Source organism: Hibiscus syriacus, unplaced genomic scaffold (genome assembly GCF_006381635.1).
Source record: "Hibiscus syriacus cultivar Baekdansim isolate YM2019G1 unplaced genomic scaffold, ASM638163v2 tig00112380_pilon, whole genome shotgun sequence".
Taxonomy (NCBI): domain Eukaryota; kingdom Viridiplantae; phylum Streptophyta; class Magnoliopsida; order Malvales; family Malvaceae; genus Hibiscus; species Hibiscus syriacus.
This window is the reverse complement of record NW_024063317.1, coordinates 450649-460817: the sequence shown is the minus strand read 5'-3', so window position 1 is coordinate 460817 and position 10169 is coordinate 450649. Positions and strand designations below refer to the sequence as shown.

General features: G+C 34.0%; 1 pseudogene; it reads right to left on the bottom strand.

The window, feature by feature from the left end:
• Positions 1-8378: 8378 nt before the first annotated feature.
• LOC120178753 lies at positions 8379-9737 on the bottom strand (annotated as a pseudogene).
• Positions 9738-10169: the final 432 nt, after the last annotated feature.

Below are 10169 nucleotides of genomic sequence, written 5' to 3'. Positions count from 1 at the left end.
AATACAACACAATTTCAATGGGTTCGGGAGGACGTTGATGAAGATATTTATGACAACTGACATTACATAAGACATTTGTACGCTTTTATATCTTCATTTATTTATTTATAATGTTATAACATTTAACATGTTATCCTTCAATATATTCATTACTCATGTTTGTTTATTATAGATAGCATGCCGAGGAGAAAAATAACTGATTTGCGGGTTGTTCGAGCTTCTGAAGATCATGAAGAAAGAAATAACGAGGAATCGAATGCACCTAACTCTTCCGAAGTTCCTGAAACTGTTGAAGAAGAAGTAAAAATTCAAATTAATCTTCGAAACATTATTTACTACTTTGTTCATTTTCAAAACTGTCATTTAATAATTTATTATATAGTTGAAAATGCTGGAACGCGCAAGACTCGAGGACGTAAAACTTTGAAGGAATTATACCAACTTCCTCCTGGGCATCGTGTCAAAGTTTCAAGAAATGATGCCAGTCAACCTATTGGCCCATAATCACGTCTTCTAGCAGGTTACTTAGGCAGAGTTGGACGTAATGTGAATCTGTTACCCATCAATTACGAGTCATGGCGCGAAATGCCTAATAGTAACAAAAATCAAGCGGTGGATTTTGTTAAGGTAATAATGTCATTATAATAGATACTCTATACAAATTCAATACTAATTTATACTTATGGTGCACACTTATTTGCTGTATAGGAGAAATTTTCTTTAGAGGTCTCTGACGATTATGTGAAGCAAGCGTTAGGAAAGAGATATAATCGTCAGAGATGGAGGGACCACAAGAGCTCCTTAAAGAAGAAATACTTCAAGAATGATCTCAGCCTTGAAGAGAAGTTGCAAACAGTCCCACCAGGAATGCTCAGGTACCAATGGGAAGATGTAGTCAGATTTTGGAGTTCAAAAAAAGGACAGGTATGATGTATTTTTCATAAATAATTGTAACGAATTTTAAATCATCATTAAAAGTGATTGTTTGACATTGTAGGACCGAGAGCATGTTGGTGTTGCTAGCAGGCAACAACAAAAGTTTACACACACGGCTGAATCAAAGAGCTTTGCTTGTATAGCTCATGAGGAGGTATTATAGATTATTGAAATAGTTTTTTGTATTCCATGTACATACTTACTCATAGTAATTATATTATGGTACATTGTAGGAAAATACATCCGGTTCTAAAGTTGGTCAAATACAACTCTTCGACATGACACATATGAAGAAGGATGGCACTCCTATGACTGCTGACGCTGCAGAAATTATGGTACGTTTATTGGGTAGATGTTTTAAATTTACCTGGCTTTATTTATATTTGTACCATGACATTTTTTATTTTAATTAATTATTCACTTTATTATTAGGAAAAATTGAGGGAGAAAAAGGAGGAGCATCATGCTACCGCTTCGAGTCAATGTATTGTTAATGATGATGACATTGAAAACCAAGCTATTAATGACGTTTTGGGTCTAGAAAGATATGGTCGGGTGCGATGTCAAGGATCATTCGTTACTCCCACCAAATATTTTGGATCTAGCTTATCACAGTACATGTCATCACAGTCTCGATCTTCCCACCACGAAGTTAGTCGTTTAAAAGAAAAGTTGGCTGAGATGGATCAACAAATGGCTAACTTGAAAGCGGAAAATGAAGCAAGGGAAGCAGAGAGAGCAACAGTGGAAGCAGAGAGAGCAGCAGCGGAAGCAGCCAAAGCAGCAGCGGAAGTGGAGAAAGAAGCAGCGGCAACACAGAGAGAAGCAGCAACAGCATAGAGAGAAGCAGTATATCAGCAGAGATGTGAAGAATTTGAAAAACGACTCAATGATATGATGCTAATGATACAGAAAACGCAACCTCAGAATCCACCTTCGTAGTCCCATTTATGTTATGAGCATTCTGTTAATGTTACTGAACCTTGTTTAACTGAACTTATATTACGTTAATGAAAACTTTTATTTATTAGATTGAATTTGATGATGTTTGTTATGGATATAGAGTTTGATGTTATTGTTGTTTCGTTTGTTGGATAATGGAACAAGTTGAAAAAATAGATTTGGGGTAATCAAGCATTATTTTTACAACTGTAAAATTTTGTGTTATTTAGCGGCATTTGTTAAAAAACACCGCAATATACCATACATTTAGCGGCGTTTGTATACTATAAACGCCGCGATATACCGAACTTTAGCGGCGTTTGTATGAAAAATGCCGCTAAAGCTCAACACCTATTACGACGTTTTCAATAAAACCGCCGCTAATTCTCAACCCTTATTGCGTCATTTTTGATACAACGCCGCTTAATCTGAAAACCTACTGCGACGTTTGGGGAGAAACGCCGCTAAACAACATCACCTATTGCGTCGTTTGTTGAAAAAACGCCGCAAAATATCAACACCTACTGCGGCGATTGTAAGTAAAACGCCGCTAAACATCCAAACTTATTGCGGCGTTTTTGTGACAAACGCCGCTAAATAACAACACCTCAACGCCGCTATATGTTGTTACCTATTGCGGTATTTTTTAACAAAAAACGCCGCTAACTTTAGCGGCGCTATTTTCAATGGCGCTTTTTGCGGCGTTTTGACAAACGCCGCATTTGTTTTTAGCAGCGCTTAAAAACGCCGCTATATGTAAAAAAAAACACCGCAAAATACCTGTTTTACTATAGTGCTTGAACATTTAAAAAATCAATTTGGCCCTTGAACTTGACAAAAAAAAATCAATTTAACATATTTGTCATGTCATCAATCACATCACCAACGTGGATCACCATATCAGTATCGTGAAGTGTCATGTCAGTGTCGTAACAGTCAACAACGGAAACTTAGGTTCAAGGGCCACATTGAATTTATCTTCTAAATTTGAGGGTCACATTAAGTGTAAAATTAACTCGATAGCCACATTGATACTTTTTAAGTATAAGAACCTCGGATACCTTTTTACATTTTTTTAAAAATTAAAATGAGAAAGTTAAATCAAATAACTACTCCTCAATATCATTTGGAACATAACGACTTAGCTCAGCTGTTGTAGTGGAAGCAACATTTGTTGGAGCAGAAGGGAAAACGAGCAAATCAGGAGTTAGTTGCCAAGTCATTTTCGTCATTGCGTCGCTGTTTTGTTGCATTCTCGAGGGATAAAAGTAAGTCGCACCAACCACGATCTATTAAGCAAATCTGCAATATGTGGAACCATGGAAGAACCACTAGCCAAAGTTGACAAGGAACCAAGGGCCGCCAATGCATCTCTGCTGTCCGTTTCTATTCTCACCGTTTGCTTCCCCAACAACTACGCTATAGTGAGGCCTTCGAAGATATCCTATAGTTATGAATCCAAAATCGAGCAAGCACTAATGAACTTGGCAAATCCTCGTATCCTAGTGCCCTCATCGTCGCGTAAAACTCCTCCACAAGTAGTGAATCTAATGTTCATCCGGCAAACTCCATCATGTTAATCTTTATTCATCCAACAGGAGGAGGAGGAGGATTCCATGGAATTTGACGATTTACAGGAGTCACGCGTCCTCCTTGCCATGCTTGCCTAAACATCTTCGCATTATTGGCCTCCAAAAGGAGTCTATGACTCTGTTATAAGACACTTTCTTCTACCATATGTTTTGGGTCAAAATTCAAATGATTTCACGTATCTAAAGGCACCAAATTATCTAATGGCACCAAATTATCGATCAAACAATATCTCACAATCAACCTCAGCATTAGGAAAATAATTCGGATGAAAGAATCCTTCTCAATCCAAGCATTCATTTGTTGAATTCCTTTAAAGAATTTTTAAAATTCTATCGTTTTATAACATTGTGAATTTTTAACTATATAATTCACTTATTGTTTTGGTGTTATTATTTTCTAAAACAATTTTATGAATATTTTAACTTTTTTAATTTTTATATAAAAAATTAAATAAACTCTCAAACTTCAATTAAAATGGATGTATGTCGATGTAAACAGTGGACCTGACTTGCAAAACTAACTAAAACCGATGTTGACATGTACCCGAGTTTGACTTGGAACTTGTGGATCTGAACCCCACCTGTACGGATCTGATAACGACCTGAACCCAAATCAAACCTATAATATGATAATTGAACCCTAGTTACATCCGACTGATATGAACCTGAACCCGAGCTTAATCTGGTAAATAAATGGTATTACCCAACCTTTTATGAACATGACATATAATTGACTCAACCTGTAAATAATCCGACTTGTTATTGAACTGGTCTGATATTTACCTGAATTATAAGTTACACTTGATGAAGTCGTGAGATTTTGAATTTATAATAAACAATGATAATTAATATGATTACTTTTATATATATATATATATTTGAAAACTCAATCATTATATTAGGTCCTTTACAATATATACAAGTACATATTAAAAAAAACCCATTACAAATAAATTTCTTAAGCCCAAATACAAGACTAATCTATATTTTGAAATTTGAAAAGCTTGATCCCAATTTTTTTTACCACCTATATTCATATTTGGAGGGAACCTTTGACTTTCTTCTGTTTAAGAGATAAGCAAGGAATTAATGTGGTGTAACTTTTGATGAAAGCATTGTTTGCTTTGTCACCTCATCAATCTATGTATAATGTATGCATACGTATAATGTATATTATATATACATGCATTAGTATGTATATATATGTAACACCCTAATCTAGTCCAACCCTAAGAACGATGTATTAGAACATCACACAGGATCACTGAAGTGGCTAACCCAAAAATTTTCTTTTAAAACTATGTAAAATCATCTGATAAATTCATCCATAGTAGAATAAAAAAACCTTGATAATAATTTGAGTTTACAAAATATGGGGAGCTCCCAAAATATCTAAAATAATATAAAACTGAGTTTAAATCAAAAGGAGTTACGATTGAATACAAAAGGTTCCATAATTAATACATGTCTTCTAATATAAATCAAGACGTACTCTGAGGATCTTTGCCGAGTTGGAACATCTGGTGACGATAACACTCCTGAAGTGATCACCTAAGAACCTGCGCACGGAAACACATTCCATACGCTGAGCTTACGAGATTAGTGCCACGCTAATAATTGTACTATACTACATGCATTCACTAGATGAGCATGCAAGTGGCATAGTTATATGAATGTGGAAACTACTACATAAACTATTGAGTAGGCAACTTGGTGTGGCTGAGGGCTCTGCATCTCGGAGTTCACACACTCCTCTAGCCTTTATGTGATACCCTCGGGTATCTTGCGTGATATTCAAAACTACATCGAAAATGTACACCCAACCAACTTATTCCGTCGAGTCCTGGGGAAGCTACGCCCAATCGGCTATTGAAGTGCCTTGGCACTGACTGGATATCCAAATAATTGTCGTATTCTGCTAAAGAGACTTGGGTGTCCTGGTTGTTTCCTGTGCTTTACTATTTTTAGGTTTTATGAATTAATTATTGTTCTCACTTATAGTTTTATCTGCTGATATATTGATGTTATTGGGCCCCTCAATTCTAATCTCTTACTCAATGGATTACTTATTCAAAATTGTCCATTGATACCAATAATGACCATTCAATATCGGTATTGACCCTTGATTATCGGTACCCACCTCTTGATATCGATATCGATATCGACTGACTCTACTATGCTAATGAGGGAGGGTAGTATCGATACTCCTAACTGATTATCGATACTCTAGTGTTGGGGTATCGATACTTGCCTAATTATCGATACCAAAATTAGCTTCGATGTTTTGAAAAATACCTCAGTTTCGATACCCCTACTAGGAGTATCGATACTTTACCCTGGGTATTGATACTCCCTTGAGTATCGATACCAAAATTTTATTTTTGAAATCTGATTTGTGCCCCCGATATCAATACCAATATGTCGGTATCGAAACTAGACCTACAATATCGATACTATTTGAATGAGTATCGATACTCCCTTTCCAAAACTCTCTTATTTTTACCCTGCTAAAGAACAATATTAGTATTGTTCTTCTAGTACCGATACTCGTGCCAAAAAATACAATGTTTTGGGCATGAAAAAATGCTATTTTTTTTACCACAAATGCCCTACTGAGGTTCCCAACTATTATTTAAGTTTTATTTTTGATTAAAGGGATTTCAAAAGAGATTTTTAGCATGCTGAAACATCCAAAGATGCAAGCTACCATGAACATGCTTCATAACTCATGCAACCTACCAAAACATATCTAATTATCTACATGAGGTAGGATTGAATCAGAAGTGTGTAACCTGATTTCTAAGCTATCGAGAACTCCCAAAGGCTCAACTATGAGTGATCTTCTCCTTTCCCCTAGCCTTGGAAATTTCTCCAACTTCTCTCACTAAACAAAATCAAACATATAGATTACTAACGTTAGTAGAAATCTTAGGAGATGGTTTAGAACATTTCTTAAGGTTTAAATCCTTAAAAACGAGCTGATTTCGTTTGATTTTCTATATATATATATATATATATATAAACCTATTAAACCAGCATTTTGGATGCTATGGTGAAATGAGGAGATTTGAGGCTTGACTTAAAGCCCTAGAGAAGTTGATTAATATTTTTACCTTTAGAACCTCTACTAAGCTTGCTAGTTCACCAAGTTCTAACTTTTGCTTACCCTTGAAGAGAATGAAGAAGAAGATGAATAGGAAGGAAGAAAACAAAGGATAGTAAGGAAAAAGAGGATGGAGACAACGTGATATCATCTTTAATTAAGGGATTTCAACCTTTAAAATTAGACAGGGTATAATTACTTTCTTGGTCCTTCAAGATTTTGGTCAAATTCAGAAATACCCCTTTTAAGGTCAATTGGACTAAATCTAAGCCTAAATTCATTCTAACCCGGGATTTGGGGCGTTACAATATATAAGTATATATATATATATATTATAATATATGTATCATAGTATTCATCATATATATATATATTATAGTTGTTTACATTTGATCCTTGCATATTGTTTAATTTATTTAAATTATAGTTTGTAAGTTCATGTTTAATCATTTTAACCCTTAAAATTATATTAAAATATTCAAATCCTATAAATTTTTGTTCACCAACTTTTTAAATGGATTCACTTTAGTCCATTTTTATATTAATTTCAACTTAACATTTTATAATTATTTTGATTTGATCTCTCATCCATGTGCGTTGTTTAATTTATTTAAATTTCAATTTGTAATTTCATGTTTTTTCAATTTAGTCCTTAAAATTATATTTTTTATTAAAATTGACATGTAATTATTTATTTTTTTGGTAATTTACTCCAAAATCATATACAATTACATATTACAATTCGTCATTCATGAACAATGAAAAATAATTAACCCTAAAATGACCCAACTTGAACTCAGTTCGTACTTAGTAAGATCATACATGAATTTTGTCTATCAATGATGTGATCCAATCTGAACAAGATCCAATTCAAGTCCATCCGAACCTGAATTAACATGGTATTTAATTGATTCAGACCTGAATAATTTTAACCTAAACTAACATCAATCTGAACTGAAGTTAACCAAATTCGTACTTGAACTGAATTTAATGTCAAATCAACTTAAAAATGACAAGAACTGATTTGACTTCGGACTTGACCTGATTCGAGTCTATCCATCAAATTAACTTGACACTACTTATGTCCGATTTAACCTGACTTAATAAGATCCAACTAAAAATTGAACAATTACCTGATTTTACATCTACTTACTTCAACTCAACCAAAAAATTAAATTATATTCCCAATGTCAACTAAAATATTATGCCAATGTCAATTGTATTATTTTAATAATATATACAAGTGCGAATAAATTAAATTACCCATGCAAAGTTGTTATCCTTTATAAAAAAATTCAATCAATTTTTACTGAAATAGTATAATGAATTAGTATTTAAGATAAACTACGCATTTAACACCTAAACTTTTATTTTTAATCCATTTTAATACATAAACTTTTAATTTTTTAAAACTATAACTAACTTTTAGTTTACATTACATTTCATTTTAGTATTCCGGTGTTAAAATCTTAACATATTTAATACCTAAACTATCAATTTTGATCCATTTTAATACTTAAACTTTCATTTTTTTTCAAAACTTAACATTAAATTTTAAACGATGTAATAAAATAAAAACAAAAACTAAAATTTTTAACGACAATTTACTAAAATGAAACAAAATCTAAATTTTAAATATGATTTTGAAAAAAATTAAAAGTTTAGGTACTAAAACGATCAAAATTGATAATTTAAGTATTAAACACAATTTACCCTAATATTTAATTAACTGATGATTTAGAAAACAGCATTCCAACAAAATGTGCAACCAACGATTAACCTTTTTGAATTCATAATCATACGCCACCAAATGCGTTCCACATACCACAAACTAAAGCACAAGGAAAATAAATCCATAAAACTTTGCTTAACTAAATGTCAAAATTTTAAACATCCTAAAAGGAGGGGAAACCAAAAACATAATGTGTGACAACACTTCAAAAAGGATTTCTCTATGCCTCCGTTGCTGGAAATTCAAACACAGCATCCTTCCCAGCAAGCTTCCTGTAAACAGAAGAAAACGTCTAGAGCTTATACTCGGTGTTGTTCCGTTCCTTCGGGTCCAAAAAGACCTGCCCTAGAAGCGAGACGATGAATGAAAGAACAAAACTCCTACAAAAAGTTAACACCTACTAAAGATGTCGGCTCACAAGATCACAATTCTTTTAACCATCACCTGCTTTTTCATCGATATTTAACAAACTAATGCTAGAATTCGTATTAGCACTAATAATTATACAACAGCGATGTTGTACCTTCATTGTCTTCGATCCATCAATTCCATATCGGGTGCGCTTCCCAATAATCTCGGCAGGTAAAACAACATCCTCTAGCATTGCCTCATGTGCAGCAGTCAGCGTGCGGCTGCGTGGCCTCTGGACTGCAGAACCTTTCTTTGGAGGCCTGAATATCCTCCGGGTGGCCATAAGAATCACATCCTATCATATGCATAAACCAGGTGCATCAATTAAACCAATTAATAAATAGAGTCTGAATAAGAACAATTCAACAATGAAAGCATCTTATGCAACAAATGGAAATCAAATTTTGTTAACTGCATTTTGTACTAAATGGTAATACACTTGATAAATTGTACACTAGAAGACCTAATCCAAATTTTCACACAAGCTGCTCTTGCCCTCATCATTTCATTGAACAGAAGGTGCAAATTTGAAAGAGAATGTAGCTTAGTCATTTCCTCACCTTGCCACCGAACTTCTTTTCAAGTTCCCTCACAAGCTTAACATGAAACTTGCGGAAAGATCTCCTCAATCTATACGGGAGATGGATAACAACACCTTTCCGGCCCCCCGGAAGCATCAATTTGGCTGTGCTTGCAAACAAATTTATGTGAAAACTACATGATGGGAAGATAAATAAGTGAAATAACAAGTATTGCATCCCAATCTATCATTCTTACACAGCCGAATTAATGTAGAGATCTTTAAGGTCAATTTTCAGATCTTGATTGGTATTCTCCAAATCAAAGAATGTCTGTTACAAAAATACATGAAAAAGTAATGCCATCCTACCAGGACTACACATTTATATGATTCTTTTCAGTAAGAACAGTTCAGAACCTGGGCAACTGACTCCTTGAATTCCGTTTGTTCAGCATCCCTATCTTTGTGGATCTTCTTCCTTGATGTATACATCTTGAAGATCTGCATAGATGGAAGCATAAAAAGATTAAAGGAAATTAGCAGATTGAGAATCAATTTCAAATCAAATGAAAATGTCCGATTATAGCATCGGTTTGAAATAGAAATTGGATCAAATATTATCCATATACACAAATTCGAGACAATAAAAGAAGCAAATTAACACAATTGAAAGTGTTGCATACAAACAGAGCACAGAAACTTGGCATATCTTGCAACAGAGTAACAGGAAATCATCATCATTTTCTCTTCTTTAAGGCAACTAAACAGGTGATTCGAAATTGGAAGATGAAGAAAGCACCTGAAAGATGAGCGAATGCCGGAAAAGAGACTTGAGGGACGACAGAGTGAAAGAGGCTCTGGTTCAAGTATTTGGTTGATCAATAAAGAACCCTAGGAGTTTCAGCCGATGGCCACGATTTTCCCTTGTAGACA